Below are 15,597 nucleotides of genomic sequence, written 5' to 3' on the forward strand. Positions count from 1 at the left end.
CTTGGTATTTGCAGGTGGAAAAGCAGCCTTACCTTCTCCTGATAATCAGGATTTGTCCAGTAGGATGATTCCTTCTTTTATCTGCTGGCCCCTGGAAACAAGGAATCCCAGCTGCTCTGATAGCAGCCATGACTTGTAGTTCGAGAACCTTGCTATGTCCTCTTCAAGAGTGTACCTCTTTGGGTACTAGAGCTTCCAAACCTACAGATACCAGAGTTGTGGGGATAGGAAACACTGTATTTCTTAGCGGGTCATTGGAATGATATAGAAGCCACTTTTGCTCTCATTTCCTGATTCCTGGACACAGGCATCTTTCCACGTGTAGACATAAGACCATGTAGAGTTCTCTGATTCGATAAATACTCCTATCTTGAAGGATGGCACTCCAAGCTTGCAGCTGTTTCTTCTAACATGGTGTTTCAGTTGTGCCTTTGGAAGGCTGATACACAGTTCTATGAAGCTGGCTGCCTCCGAGTCATGCGGCATGTGACACGACCCATATATCTTCTGGTAATGGGTCTGCTCTCACACCTCTGGTTAGATAAGCTGGTGTGTGGGTTTTACTGGAATTTACCAACCTGGCATACAGAAAGGAAATGTGGGAAGCTTCTAAACTGGAAGGAAAACATTTTTTCTCTTGATTGGGAAAGTTTTCTCCAGCATCTTCTAGCTCTTGTTAGAGAAGCCTGGACCACTTCTGTAACCCCAAAGGGTCCAGGGGGTTTACAGAGACACCATCCTTAAGGCCATCCAGCTAGTTGTACTGTGTGTTCCAAGTATCATGTGTATCATGATTCAAGATTCAAGGTTTTTTTCCTTATAGTGTCCTGACCTTTATGTAACAGACTTGCCATGGCTGTGCATTCAAATGTGTTTGATGTCCTATAATTCTACCAGTTAAGTCTTCAGCCTTCCCTCAATTGTAACTGTATTTCTACTACAGGTAATAAGGGTCTTTTTGTAAGCTCTTTGACTTTCATACTCAATTTCTAACTGCTGGTTAAAAGCCCTCACTCCCTCATCATTCTTCTGCATGATGTGACTACAACTGAACAGAAATAAGTGACCTCGGCTGTCCTTTTAGGCATTGTTCCCTTCATATTTTTATGGATACCTGAATCATGATCATCTGTTCCATAACATTCCCCTCCACTGGAAACTTTTTCCAGGTCACCTCTTATGAAATCTTGAGCAGTTCAGCCATTTTGTGCCAGTGATTATCTCTATTCCATCCACCAACCAATATGGTGTCCTCCTCACCTGCCTGGTGATAGGTATACTAGTTTATCTTTTACTCTATGGAGTTAAGAAATATTTGAATCTTCCAAATTTACATGTCCCCTAAGCATTTTTATTCTCTTTCAGTTCTTCTTATAAATCAGAAAAATCACCTTTTAGTCATCTTTTTTCTTGTAATAGTCAAACATACTCAACAGCAACAGGCATTGTACCTAACTACTACTTTCTGATCCTGTTTCCTAGCACTCAAGTTAACTAGGCATATAAGCTGACTTCCAAGTTAATACAATTTAGTTTACAAAATGCTTCACTGACACACTTCATGGATCCCAGTTTCTGAAACCAGTTTGCTCACCATAAATGTATGCCCAGCCCTTTAACTACTGCCACATATTTTACAGTCTTAGTTTCTCTGTAACGCAGCATCCTACCACTGGTACCAACTTGTTTCAGTTAAAATGGGCTAGATTATACTGCATTAACAAACAAACCTACAGATCTCAGCTTAAAAACAAGGATTTTTCTCTCACTTATACAAATATCCCCAGTGGAGCAGCTGCAGATTGTATTCTGCACTGTAGTCCCTTTTGCAACCCAGGCTGATGGAAGATCCACTATCTGGATCATGAGTGAGAAAGAAAGCTCTTAAGGATGTCCTAGCATCAATTAAATGCATCAGCCCACAAGTGGCACTGCTTCTGCTCACAACTAGTTACATGGTCCCACCTACCTATGGACATACAGGAAGTGAAGAAAACAGAGTAAGAAATATTCAGAAGGTATCATCAATAGCTATCATAGCACCAAAAGAATGACAGAGGGAAAAAAAATGTTTCTATAAGAATTCAAGAAAAATAGAAAACTCTCTGAATTATGGTGATTGGAACATTTTTTCCCCCTGAACGTACAGAGCTTTTATTGTTATGCCTTAAGAGAGAATTGGAATAAATATTCCAGGAGAGTGAGACAACCAATACAAAGGGGTGGATGGTTCCAAGCTTTATTTTTAAGAAGTGACAAATACCATGAGTTTACTAAGTTCCATTTCATCTTTTTCTTTTCATTGCACACAACAATTACAATTCCTTGTTATTCACTGTTAGGTGGGGCCATGTAGCTATTTCTGGACAAAGGGATGTGTATCTGTCTGAGGCTGAGGCAGTGAAAAGCTCCTTAGTGATTCTCCAGTCTCTCTTAGTTCATGCTGTAGTGAATATGGAGGTATCTTGCTGAAATGGAGAGCCACAAGTTCTGAGTAGCACTGATAATTGTTTTTTTAGAGCACACCTTCGCTGAAGCAGCCTTTACATGGAAAGTATACTACTTTTTTTTTTTTTTTTTTTTTTTTTTTTTGTAATTATGCCACTGAGATTTTGGCCTTTTGTGTTGCTGCCACCCAGCCTACCCTAATATAATTAATATAGGGAAAAAAGCTGTAGAAAAAGTTGGGACCAGATGTGAACATCCATGTGTGCTCCCGTTAGAAGTTTTAATAGTTCTTTTCAGTTATTCAGATATCATTTAAAATATTGGACACACAAAGCTTAATAAACAAAGTAAATTTTGTTGTAGGAAAAAAAATACACTTACAGCATGTTGCTTGGCTTGGGAAAGGCAGAAACTAAAGGCAAAGAAACCGGTTAATGTATGACTCCATTGATTTAATGGAAGGGGAAAAGAGACACAAAAGCTTTTGTAAAGAAAAACACCAGAAGTTTGTGAGTAAATGGCCATGAAGAACAAGGATTAGGGAGATTAATCTGAGGTGTCATGCAAACATGCTAAGGAAAAGGGTGGCAACTTTCTCAGAAATAGGAATTTTGTGGGGAGAGGATATTTCAGTTAGTTTATTTGAGGTGATGGTAAGGGTACAATCGGATGAAGATTCCAAGCAGATAGAAATACAAAGTTGGAATTCAAGAAACATAGGCCAATGAGATTTGGAGTATGGTTAAAGGTGAGTGAAGGCACAAATAATAAATAAATAAATAAATAAATAAATAAATAAATATTTATATACATATATACATATATACACACACATATATGTATGTACATATATATACACACATACACACACGCATATATATGTATATATATATACATACATATATATATGTGTATATATAGAGATATATATAGATATATAGATATAGATATAGATATAAAATGGGGGTGCCTGGGTGGCTCAGTTGGTTAAGTGTCCCACTCTTGATTTTGGCTCAAGTCATGATCTTAGGCTTCGTGGGTTTGAGCTCCTTGTCAGGCTCCACGCTGGCAGCATAGAACCTGCTTGGGATTCTCTCTCCCTCTCTTTCTGCCCAATTTTTAATTAATGATTATTGCCATTATTAGTAATTGTGGAGACATAGTAATAGTAGGGGTAGTATTTTTAGAGAATCACAAATGCATCTGCAAAACTTGACAAGCAGCCCCACAAAAATTCACTGGTTCCTTTTTTTTTTTTTAATTTACCATGTCTGCAATGTGTAAATTGGAACATTGATAACCTTATGCATAAAGAAAGAGATAGACAGAAATGTGGTTAAATTTAAAGGAAATCCCACTGCCCTGACTCTTGATGATGCCTGAAATTCCACCATTCAAGATTTAGTTCCTCGATTTAAAATCTTTGCCTGGTGGGGCGCCTGGGTGGCTCAGTCGGTTAAGTGTCCAACTTCAGCTCAGGTCATGATCTTGTGGTTTGTGAGTTCCAGCCCCGCATCTGGCTCCGCGCTGACAGCTCAGAGCCCTGAGCCTGCTTCAGATTCTGTGTCTCCCTCTTCCTCTGCCCCTCCCCTGCTCATGCTTTGACTCTCTTTGTCTTTCAATAATAAATAAACGTTAACAAAAAATTAAAATCTTTGGTACTATTAAAATGCATATGGTTTTGGAAGAAATAAATCATTAAACTATCAGTAATTATGAATTTGTTTCTCATAGTCCACCAACGGCTTATCTATATGGACTAAGATGAAGAAATTTAGAGCATGAAGTGCTTTCTGAGGTAAGGCTTTGGCAGCCAAAGGGCAAGCAACTACTACCACCTCCAAATTTTATTGAAAGGAAATGTAAAAGGAACCTCAAATACATATTACATAATAATAGAAGAATAAAACGTTCTAATAGGGAAAGCCAAATTTATTTGCTAATAGTCACAAAACCTGTTTTCAAGATTAAAGACATGTAAAAATTAACTTCAAGGGATGAAGAAATAAGACAAGTATGGTGTATATATATAAGGAAACTGAGGTAGTGCAGAGGTGAAAACTGATAGACTGTTGGAGGGAGCTTGATAGGGGGCTACAGGAAAAGATTCATTTACAGAAAAGGCAATGTGCATAACAATGAGTGAATGCTCATCAGAAAGCAAATTCTGTTTTTCTTTCTTTCTCTTTCTTTCTTTCTTTCTTTCTTTCTTTCTTTCTTTCTTTCTTTCTTCCTTTCTCTCCTTTTTTCTTTCTTTCTCTCTCTTCCTTTCTTTTCTTTCTTTCTTTCTTTCTTTCTTTCTTTCTTTCTTTCTTTCTTTCCTTCCTTCCTTCCTTCCTTCCCTTCCTTCCTTCCTTACCCTCCCTCTCTCTCCTTCCTTCCTTCCTTCCTTCTTTCCTTCCTTCCTTCCTTCCTTCCTTCCTTCCTTCCTTCCTTCCTTTTCTTTCTTTTTGTCATACTTTTTAGTTTGTTGGTAAGACAAACATATTTATAGCCCTTAGGGAAGAAGCCACTGGAGAGACAGAGTTTGAAGATATAAGAAAAAGAAGTAATTGATAGAACAGGCCAGGCATAGACAGGAAGGGGTGGGATCAAGAACACAGGTGATGGGATTAACCTTAAACGAGAGCTGAATCTCTTCTTCCTGTGACAATATCAGTATTTATTCCTGGGAAGGGGAAGGTGCACTTAGATCTACATGGATACACAGGAGAAATACAAAGGGCCTGACTGCTGTAGTCTCCAGCTTTTATTTGTTGTCTGATCTTGATTGGAGGTATGCAAGAGATCAGGAAGGCAGAACTGGTGACTTCATTTGTGAGTTATTAAGCCATGGCAGGAATCCCAAGCCAGCTGCTATCAGCCTTTGAAAACATTCACTACTTTTAATTCATACCTAGGTAATACAGTGCTACTTAATAATTAATATTTCAAATCTTAGGGATTAAAACAAACAAACCAAAGCAGGAAACACCTTGGATCAAAGACTAATCATTCATCTACAGTTTCTAAAATGACCAATATACCAACCTCGTTCTCCTGTCACAGCCATATGCAGAGAATTTGAATACATTAATTGTGATGATTTAAGATTCTTGACTCCTGAACTAAGTCATATTTATAAAGTAGCTGCCCTGAAAAGAGGAGAATATTTTGCGTAATTAGAAAAAAGATAAAGTATGTTTGGAATGTATATACGTTTTGTTTAGGAAATGAAATTTGAAATTAGCATGAGGTAAGGAAGGAAGATAATTGAGCTGACAACGCCAGTTGAATTCAGGGATAAATCTTTGGCAGTATGTTGGAGGGCTTTTCATGCACTGTTTTGCTTAGCATTGGTAACTTCATTACTTGAAATTAAGGAACCTGTGGACATAAACTATAGGACAAATCTACAGAAAGGGTTTGCATATCTGTCAAAAATTATACTCAACAGATGAGGTGAATGAATATGTTATTTACTCACAACAATATGTTTTTTTAGTACTTGATGTTTGTGAGTGGTAATTTTTTTTTCTTTTCATTTGGATGTCCAATATTCTGCAGACCAAATTTTAGCATTCAAACAAATGTTTCTTTTGGATGTATTTCATATCCACTGTATCCCATAACATGAACTTTGGTGGTCTCTTCTTGCCACTTTTCTCTATGGGAGGCAGTATGACCTGAAAGATGCCAGCCTTGACTCTGGAACCAGATCAGCTCTGCACTTACCAGCTTTATAATTCTGATCCTCAGCTTTCTCACCTATAAAATTGTGTTAATAATACAAATCTTCTAAGGTTGTTGTAAGCACTCAAGTGTTAACTGACTGAAAGCCCATAAAACTGTGCCTGGCACAATGTAAGCACACACACACACACAAGTCAGCTATCATTAAAATATGATGATGATCTTTTAATGACTATTCTATTCAGCAAACTTTCTTTTTTTTTTTCGATAAACTTACTTGTCAAAAATTTTCAATGTAAAATATTTTTTTTCAATATTTTATAGTGCGAACCTCAAGAAAATATAAGTTGCCATAAACAAATAGATTTTAACCTGTCCTGTTTTTGATATTTTGTGAAGTCAGTTTTTAGAGGAGTATGATACTTGTAACAAGGCATCAAAAGCAAGTGTATAAATATAATAAACTTTGTCTTCTCTATTTTTTTTCTTTCCTTCCTTTCTTTTCTCTTATTGTCTTGCAAGATGGAAGATGTTAATTTAAGAATCCAAATAGGAAAGATATTAGCTTCCTTTTCAATTTTTTTAAAAATTTAAATATCAACTGAAACCAAAACTGATAGTGAGATTAATCCAAAAGAAAACAACATAAAATCTATGTGAAGAGGATATGCAGAAGAAAAACGAGTATAATAATAAAATGATTATCTTAGCAAAGCTCAGTAACCTTAATGATTACTAAAAACAAAAGGAAATGGAGTTCAATTGAATGATTATGTTACAAAGTCCCCAGTATAATACAATTATTTATTTCCTTTCCTTCAGCTTTAAATTTTCTTGTTCATTTCTTAGACTTGTTTTGTTTACAAATAAGAAAACAGCTAGAAGAGACTTTAAAGGATGTGTTCAATCAGCATTTTCTTTTATGCCCACTAGATGGCAGGTATAGGATTCTGAATACCTTTCAGAAGCTATGTGTCTGCTATTCTTATTTGCAGCACTAGATGAGAAAACCGATTTGGTTCAAAGTAGGAAATTTTAGAAATTAGACTCTTTTTTACTTTTCCCACTCATCTCCTACACATAGTCTTAAAAAAAAAAAAAAGAACTGGTAAAACCAGTAAAGGGGTATAAAGCTTCTATCTACAGTTAGAGTAAAACAGCCCTCTTGCATGTTTGTTTTCTTTATTGAAAAACTATAAAACTAAAATATAACAACAAATCTATACGTAACTAGACATGTATTCTCATGTAAAATGTTTGAGATTTTTTTCCCCTCCTTTGGGCACATACAATCTAAAAGAGTGTGTTGTCTCTGTATGATTTCAATCCTTTTATTTTCTCTCAGTGGAAGGATCCGTGGATCCCTGTTTTGCAAGGGGCAGTTAGAGATTATGTTATAACTTGGTAATTGATTTTTTTTTCTTTATGATAAGAGATAGTAGGGATGTAGGGAACGTTAAAAAAATTCTTTTTCTTTTTGCCCCACAGTTTTGATTAGAATTTTTTTCCCCTGGTTTAAAACGAAGTTGAAATAATCAAATTTTCTGGTTTGAACACGTGTGCCTTTCCACTGAGGGGTCAAGGCCTTGGAAATGTAAAGGGCCAATCTTTGTTACAGAGGGGTTCATTGCAGAGAAGGGCGTGTTCTGCAAAGACAAACAAGTCCCACAGATAGTTGCCAAGGGCACCAAATACATCTTTGCATTACACCTTGAACTAGCATGCTCATATCACTTCTTTTTTATTGCATGCACCATAAATGACTGTAAAAGTTTGCAAATCTTGCAGAGACCTTGGCAATCAATACTTCAGTAGGAAATCTACAAAGAGAGGGGGTGGGGAAAAGAGATCCAGCCTAGCAGTTTGCTTTTTATTTTGGCAGGGGAAAAACGTTTGGAAGGTTGATGCTGAGAATCATTTAAGGTTCGATTTTCATAGTGTCTCAGCCAAATTAGTAACACAAGCAGTGCAGTTTCAATTTAGACATTATATCTGAAATGTTGGCTTTATTTATGTTCACAGGTGAGGTAGTCTGGAGACATTCCTGTGGCCTTACTTACAAGGGCTTATTCCGGGTGCTCCTGGTCTGTGACTTGAGCATAAAATAAAGACTAATTTTTATCTGGATCAGTGTGTGACCAAGCAGGGTGCCTAGCCCTAGAGGCCATGCCTTTTCCCAACTGTTTTTAAGCACCTGACTCCCCCAAAAGGGCCAGGCAAGGTTCTGGAAGTTGCTTTTTAGGATCTATCTGCACGGTGTTGGTGTTGGTGCTGCTAGACAGATGCTGGACAGATGCTCATGAATCCCTCCTCCGTATTCAATCTGCCTGTTCTACTGGTTTTGTTTTACCACGTTAAATTCAAGGCATTAAAGGTGGGTGTTCCATGAAAAGTCTGGCAAATCAGATAGCTGACGAGGGTACCAAAGCCCGGAATCGAAGTCACAATCCCCTACCGCTCTAGGCCCAAGGCGCAGACCTAGCTGGAGGCTAAGTGTGCAGGGTCGGAGGAGATGAAATGGCTCAACATTCCCCTTCCTGGGGGCGGGAGCCTGCAGCTCTACAGCTCCGGCGATGTGTGCCCTCGCTTTGGGCCGCTCTAGGGAGCAAAAAGGCTGTTCTTTCCCTAAAAAGGACGGGGGAAGCGAGCGGCCCTGCACCCGAGGCCTCGCTGGCTTCAGGGCTGTTCCCGCCTCCACCCCCACCCCCGACCTTGCTGACAGAGCCCTTCCCCCGCTCCCAGTCCCAGTGACCGGAATCCCGGCCTTCTCTTCTGATGCATAAAACATTCAGTGGCCTCCAGGGAGTTTTTGAAATTCTGGCGTAGGCTGCTTTACCGGTGCTTTCGCCCCCAGGGTCAAACACAACTCCAAAGGTTTTGTTGGGGACGCGTTTAGGGCCGCTCCAGAGTCTTTAATTTCACCCGAGTCCCCGTGGCCACATCCCGCCCGCGGTCCTTTACATTACGAGGACCTTGGAAGGGGTCACTGGGCTTTGCCCAAATCCAGAAAGGACCAGCAGGTGGAGAATTGTATGAGTTCTGATTTCTCCTTTTCTTTCTTTTTTCTTTTTTTTTTTTTTAATATCCTGGGTGCAAACGCGCGTGAGGGTGGTTGGTAATCCCCACTGATTGCGCCCGTGCGTGCGATGGCCGGCAGCAGTGTGGGTGTGACTGCGATTGTGGAGGGGCTTGGTGCTTAACCAAGTCAGCAAAGGTGGAGAGGAAGAGGGCAGTTCCGTTTGGGTCTTGTGATGATGTTATGTGCAGGGCGAGGGGAGTGGAGCTGCCCTCCGAAATGGGGTCTCTGAGTGCTGAAATTTGGAGCACTTTTCCGCTCGAGGTTCCCCGAGCCTGCCGGCACTCTCCCCACCTCCTGAGAGCTCTGCCCGTGACTTCTGCTTTAATTAATAGTATCAGAACCGCTCGTGGGAAAAAAACGGAGCTCTTATCAAGATGATCAGGTGCCGCTGGGAAAAAGAAACAAAACAAAACAAGACAACGGTCTAAAAAAGATGTTCAAAGCGGAAAAAGAACAGGCTAAATGAGACATTTAACAGGAAAGTGAAGTAAAGGGGTGTTGACTCTACATTTTCTGCTTAGTTTTAGGTTGAAAGAGTAGATGTGACAAATACACATGTGTATAGTCTCCTTCTAAACGCTAAATATTGAAGCAGAACTTTGTCTTCTGAGAACCCTTCCCTTAACATTTATCCTTCTCTCTTCTTTATCATTGTGTTCCTCCCACACCCTCCTCAATGCATCAGGGACAACTCTCTGTAGAACACATTTTTCATTTTCAGCATCATAAACCCATGCCATGAAAACTTGTAGTAAATTAGTTTCAGGGACAATATAAGTGATGCTCTAAAGTTTTGTCAGTTGGCATTGGCTGTTCTAGTAAAGACTGCTGAACCAACTTCTCCTACCTTCCTTTAGCTCTTAAGGTCCTTTTTTGTTTGTTTGTTTGTTTGTTTGTTTGTTTAGTCATCTGAAGCCACCCCCTTCTTGCAGTGGGCGAGGGAGGTTTGGCCGTGCTACAGAAACTCTTGGAGATTTTTCTAAATTAAACAAATGCAGTGCTTCCTTTAAATGATAACTAACTCTTAACAGAGTTTATACTTCTTTAATTGCACTGTCATTTCTCTCACCGCTAGTCAAAATCCTTGTGACAAAATTCTCTGGCAAAGGTTCTACATGTTGTGTCAAAATAACTGTGAACACAGAACATGGTGATGATCATTTCCTGGTAGATCAGTGAATCTACTACACATCGATGATGAATTGATCACCCCAAACCGAACCCATTCACATCACGGATTGTTAGTAATAAAGTAAACAGAGACTCTTGAACTAAAATATGGCTTCTCTGCTGGGAATACCGGATGGGATGTCAGGTAAGCATTAAAGCTTCCGTGAATGGGGACGGAGAATTTGTCTTCAGACTGTTAGCGTTTTGTGGGAACTATATTTATGTTTTCACAAATGATATGACAATATTCACTAAGGATCTGGGAATAGTTTTAAGGAGAATGTCCACAGGTGATCTTTAAACAGCACACCTATGAAAGACTTGTGTAATAAGCATAAGCCGTTAATTGTTACCCTTCTGCCTCAACTGTCTCTGGACGGTTTCCTGGAGCCCACGTGGACAGAGGCCGCTTTGGTGACTAGGTTTGCACACCGCGTGGGCAACAAGGACCCAAAGAATGTGTTTTGCTCAAGAGGGTCGATTTAAAGAAAATAGTATATGATTTCTCTCCTTTGTTCTGATTTCTAAAACAACCAACGACTTGTTTTTAAAAGAGCCTTTGAGCAAGAGATTCAGAAGGAGGAAACTGAGAAAGTTTTGTAAGCCCGATCTAAAAAGAAAAAGAAAAAATACCTAGCTCTTTGATCTCCTTGGCATTGTTATTACAGTCTTAAAATAACCGCCACCCCCCTGGTCGGAAAAGAAAAACCTTACGGATTAAGTAACTATTTATCTCATGAGGATAATTACTTGTTTGACCTGAAGTCATTCATTCCCGAAACCACCAAGTTAAATTGTTGAGATGTTTTTTAAAGCCACAGCTTTTGGGTTATATTGCCTAGTGAACAAAAGCCTGACCCAGATGACCAGCAAGTGCCGAAAGGGTCTGAGCATCACTTCGTGAAGTCTAAAGCTTGAGAAGACGCCTAGGGTTTGAGAGGGAGAAAGAAAGCTTTCCATCAGATACATATGTAAAGAGGTACTTAATGACTGAATCCACAGGTGGCTGGGTAGGCAGGGGAAGGGGAAACTAGTCTGCCACCTCTTCCCATAACTCTTGCTGAGCAAGGTGGCCACAACCATCCGGGCAGAAATTAACCCCAGCGGCCAAGGTGCAGATTAATGAAATGGTTGCGGCTTCCCCTAGTGGTGTGGCCGCAGTGCTGTCCCTAGGAACCTATTCATTTCCCTTCAATAATACTTCCGGCCCTTTTCTGGACCTCATTGGCTCAGAATTATATCTGCATTCTGGGGTCAGCAGGCTTTCTCCACCAACGTCGGTCCAAACGCACTGCCTCAAGGTTGACACCGCCCTAGACTAGGCGTGACCGGGAGAGGACGGTGCCCGCGGTGCGGGCCGGGCGCGGAAGCTGGTGGGGCTCCTCCAGTGCGGGAGGCTGGCGAGGACTTCAAACGGTCAAGCGGTGGAGGGCCTCACCCTGATGGTGGGAATTTAGGCATGTGGCGTGTGGCAGTTACCTCCGGGCGGCCTCGGGGAGGCCCCGGTGAGCCACTACGGTCAACGGGAGGCCGGGGTTCGGGGCTTGCTGGCCCGCCCGCCGGTCACCCAGGGGCCTTGGGAACAGGGAAATGCGCGCGCCGAGGCGGTGGCGGCCTCGCCGCTTTCAGTTTTCATTGAGGCTGCTGGTTACTGTTTAACATCCCCACCCACGTTTCAGTTTGTTTAGTAAATCGATCGTTCGGTGAGAGTCAGGCCGCTGCCTTGTCGCCATTGAGCAAAACTAATATCCTTCAGCATACGGTCAAAAGTCTTTGCTAGAGATCAAGACAAACAAACAAACAAACAAACCACAAAATCCTTAAGCCTCCTCTCCCAGCTCCCCCCAGCCCCACCCCCACCTCCCACCTCCGCGCTTTCAGCCAACTTCCCCGGCTCGGAAAAGTGCGGCACGGGACGCCGCTGCTGGGGTGGGTGGGGGGAACGTGCCGCCGGGAGATGCGGCGGCTGCGGCGCAGCTGACTGCGACGCGGGAGCTCCGGGAGCGCCTCCGCGCAGGTAAGTTTCTCTGCCCGCGCCGCGCGCGCCGGGGGCCGAGCCCGAGTCCACCGCCCCCGGCCGGTGTCGGGCGGGAGGAGTCTCGGGGCCCCTCGGGCTGCTGGAGGAGGGGCGCCCGCCCACCCGCCCGCCCGCGAGCGGCTGAGCCTTGGGATTCCTACGCCTGGCAGGGATGAAAGGAGATACCTCGAGGCCTCCCCCAGCCTGCGGTGGAGGGAAGAAGAAAGGGTTGCAGGAGAGGCGGTGGGGGGCACGCGCAAGCCGCTCACCCAGAAAAAGTAAAAGAAAAGTTGGATTTGTTTGGGAGACAAAGCTTTGGTGTCGTCGGCGGGTCACATGGTTGCCAGGGCTCCGGGGGGCTTCGGTGGAGTTTTGTTTTTGTTCCCCCCCCCACCCCCCACCTTGGCCTGGGGCAAGGCCAGGGCAAATGGATATCTACAGGCCCCTGAGGTTTGTGGGGAGGTGCTTGGTCCTGGAGCATCATCCCAACGCCTTGCTCCAGTCTTACTCAGTTCTCCCATAGAGACGTTTTGGGAGTGGGCATCTTCCGGTGAGGCTGCTGGGAGATTATATGGGAAACATACATATATAGTTGTATCTATAACTATAGATATAACTATGGATAATCTATAGATCTATAGATATAACTATGGATAATCTATAGATCTATAGATATAACTATAGATAATCTATAGATATAACTATGGATAATCTATAGATCTATAGATATAACTATAGATAATCTATAGATCTATAGATATAACTATAGATAATCTATAGATCTATAGTTATAGTTATCTGTAATATATATCAATAGTTGTAGTTAATATCTATCTATAACTATAGATACGTATAACTATATATGTACATGAATATATAAAATTCTATCTAAACCAATTTTGCTTCCTTTGGGCAGAGATCCCTTGCAAGCTTGTTTGAACACTGGGCCATTTGAGTGTTTCCGTGTCTAAGGAGAATAAGCCAGCATGTGATGTCATCTTTGAATTGAATATAGTATGTGCTTCATACCTGATGAGCCGGTTACTAAGGCTTGCTCAAAAAAGTCCAAGGACCCCTCTCCAACCTGCAGTCTTCAGTAAACTTTCATTTGACAACAAGGGCTGGAGAGCACAGAATACAGAAGCTCTAAACCTAAAGGGTTGTCCTGAAAGCTTACCACCTCATAGATAGCAACATTTCCTGGTTTTGTTCTGTTCCTTTTCCCACTTTTCCATCCGTTTTATCTGTATCTTCTCCCTCTTCACAAACATTTACTCTTCATTAAAATATTCTTCCTCTCCTGCTATCCCTACTTTTACATAATAATCCCACAGTTCCCACCCTCTCACCACACCTTTCTCTGTTTTTCCTCTTTTGTGGACACATCATCAAGCCACCTGATATATTATTCTGTGTTGAAGTCAGTGGCCCAGTAGGGTTGGCTCCTCCCTGGGGGAAGAGGAGACAGAGGTGTGAGTGTTGCTAAACTACTCCGTTTTCTCTTTTCAAAGTGGAGAAGAGGGGTTCTTGGCTGGCTCTGTTGGTGGAGCATGTGACTCTTGGTCTTGAGGGTCCTGAGTTCCATCCCCTCATTGGGTGTAAAGATTACTTTAAAAAAAAAAAAAAAAAACTGGAATGGAAATTGAGAGCCATTGTTCTCTTTCCATTTCTCCTAAGCTCCATTTATGGGCCTACAAATATGTAATTTTTCTCAACATGCTTTAGGAGGGTAGTACAATGCTTAAAGTACTATATGGGTCTATTAAGATCTTTTAAGCCTTTTACTCTGTAGTTGTTATCTAAGCATATGGGACAGTGCAAATTTTGGGGGGATTGCTAAGCTTTTTTTTTTAATACCCTCATGCAAATAATTTTGGTTTTGAGTGCCCCATTTCTTTGAAATTTTTTGTTATTTCTGTGAATTCTGAAAATAGTACTTGCTTATAAAGCAACATGAATATTATAGTAAAATATAAAGTGAACCCCCTTCCCTATTCCACTTCATATGTGTAACTGCCATTGATAGTTGGGTTTGTGTCCCTTCATGTGTGTGACCACAGGAATTTTTCTTTCATTATTGCAAAAGATTGGCTAATGGCTCACATCAATATCATACCAGTGTTTTGAAGTTTATTTTTCAGTTAATATTTATCAAATATTTCTCTGTCAATATATGAAGATTCTTCTTTTCTTAATGTATCGACCCAGTGTAGCCAGCCACCATATCCCAGAATATTCACTTGGTCGTAGGGTTGTTCACTGCACAGGGGTGACCAGCTAAGGGGAAGTGAGGACTGAAACCTTGATCTTACAAATAGTGATGCAGTGAATGTCTGTGTACATTATCTTTGCAAGGGTACTGCAGAAGATTTATTCTGAGAAGAGAATTGCTGGCTCTAGGGGGATGTTCACTTCAAATTCAATAGATATTGCAAGGAAACTTCTTAAGTACCCACAGCGTATTTGCTGTGCTCTTGCCAACACTGGATAATATCAGTGTGTTTAAAATGTTGCCAATCTGATAGAAAAATTGATTTCTCCTTGTTGGAGTTTTATAATTTGGAAATTATATAAACCAGTCTTGGAACATCTGACTTGGAGAGCTTGAGAATTTTGTTTTAAAAATATAAGAAAGTAGAAAAGGACTTGACTGCGTTTCAAAATACCATCTCATTTTGAGCTTGTAAATGATACCACTGCATTTGCTACTATCTTTCCATTTACTAAATGGCTAGAGATGCTGATACATGGTAAGTGAGAATTCCTGGGTCACAAACATGTGGCTCTGGTGTGCCTTGTAGTTGCTGTTGGGATTTTTGGCTCTTGACTTACATGTTTGCCACCTTCGTTAAAGAGGTTTCACACTCCTGGGAATGAAAGCTCAATTTTAGACGAGATATCATAGCTTTAGATCCTTAAGCTATAGATGCAAACAAAATAACCAGATGTGCAATGATACCTTCAGGTAGAATCCGTTCTGTTCGCTCTCCACATAGGAACTGTCACCTGCTAATATTGATCAGCTCATACACAGACACAAGGAGTGTTTCAAAAATGGCTTACTCTTACAGCTGGACAACTTGTTTAGGAATATCAAATATATATATAATATATACTTATATGTATGTGTAATATACATATTTAGCTAATACTGAATTCTTAGTATGTGCTATAAACTATTCTAAGTTATTTATATGCATTTTTTTTCTTT

The 15,597-nt window shown here is 40.9% G+C and overlaps 1 protein-coding gene across 1 annotated transcript in view; it reads left to right on the forward strand.

The window, feature by feature from the left end:
- The first annotated feature begins 12,073 nt into the window (after positions 1-12,073).
- Positions 12,074-15,597, forward strand: part of HNF4G (hepatocyte nuclear factor 4 gamma) — a 127,981-nt gene continuing 124,457 nt past the window's right edge. The window contains exon 1 of the mRNA XM_019453313.2: positions 12,074-12,386. The gene's annotated coding sequence lies outside the window, so the exon portion shown is untranslated. The remainder of the gene's footprint in view (positions 12,387-15,597) is intronic.

This window comes from Panthera pardus, unplaced genomic scaffold (assembly GCF_024362965.1).
Source record: "Panthera pardus isolate Hobbes unplaced genomic scaffold, ASM2436296v1 HiC_scaffold_7, whole genome shotgun sequence".
Lineage (NCBI taxonomy): Eukaryota > Metazoa > Chordata > Mammalia > Carnivora > Felidae > Panthera > Panthera pardus.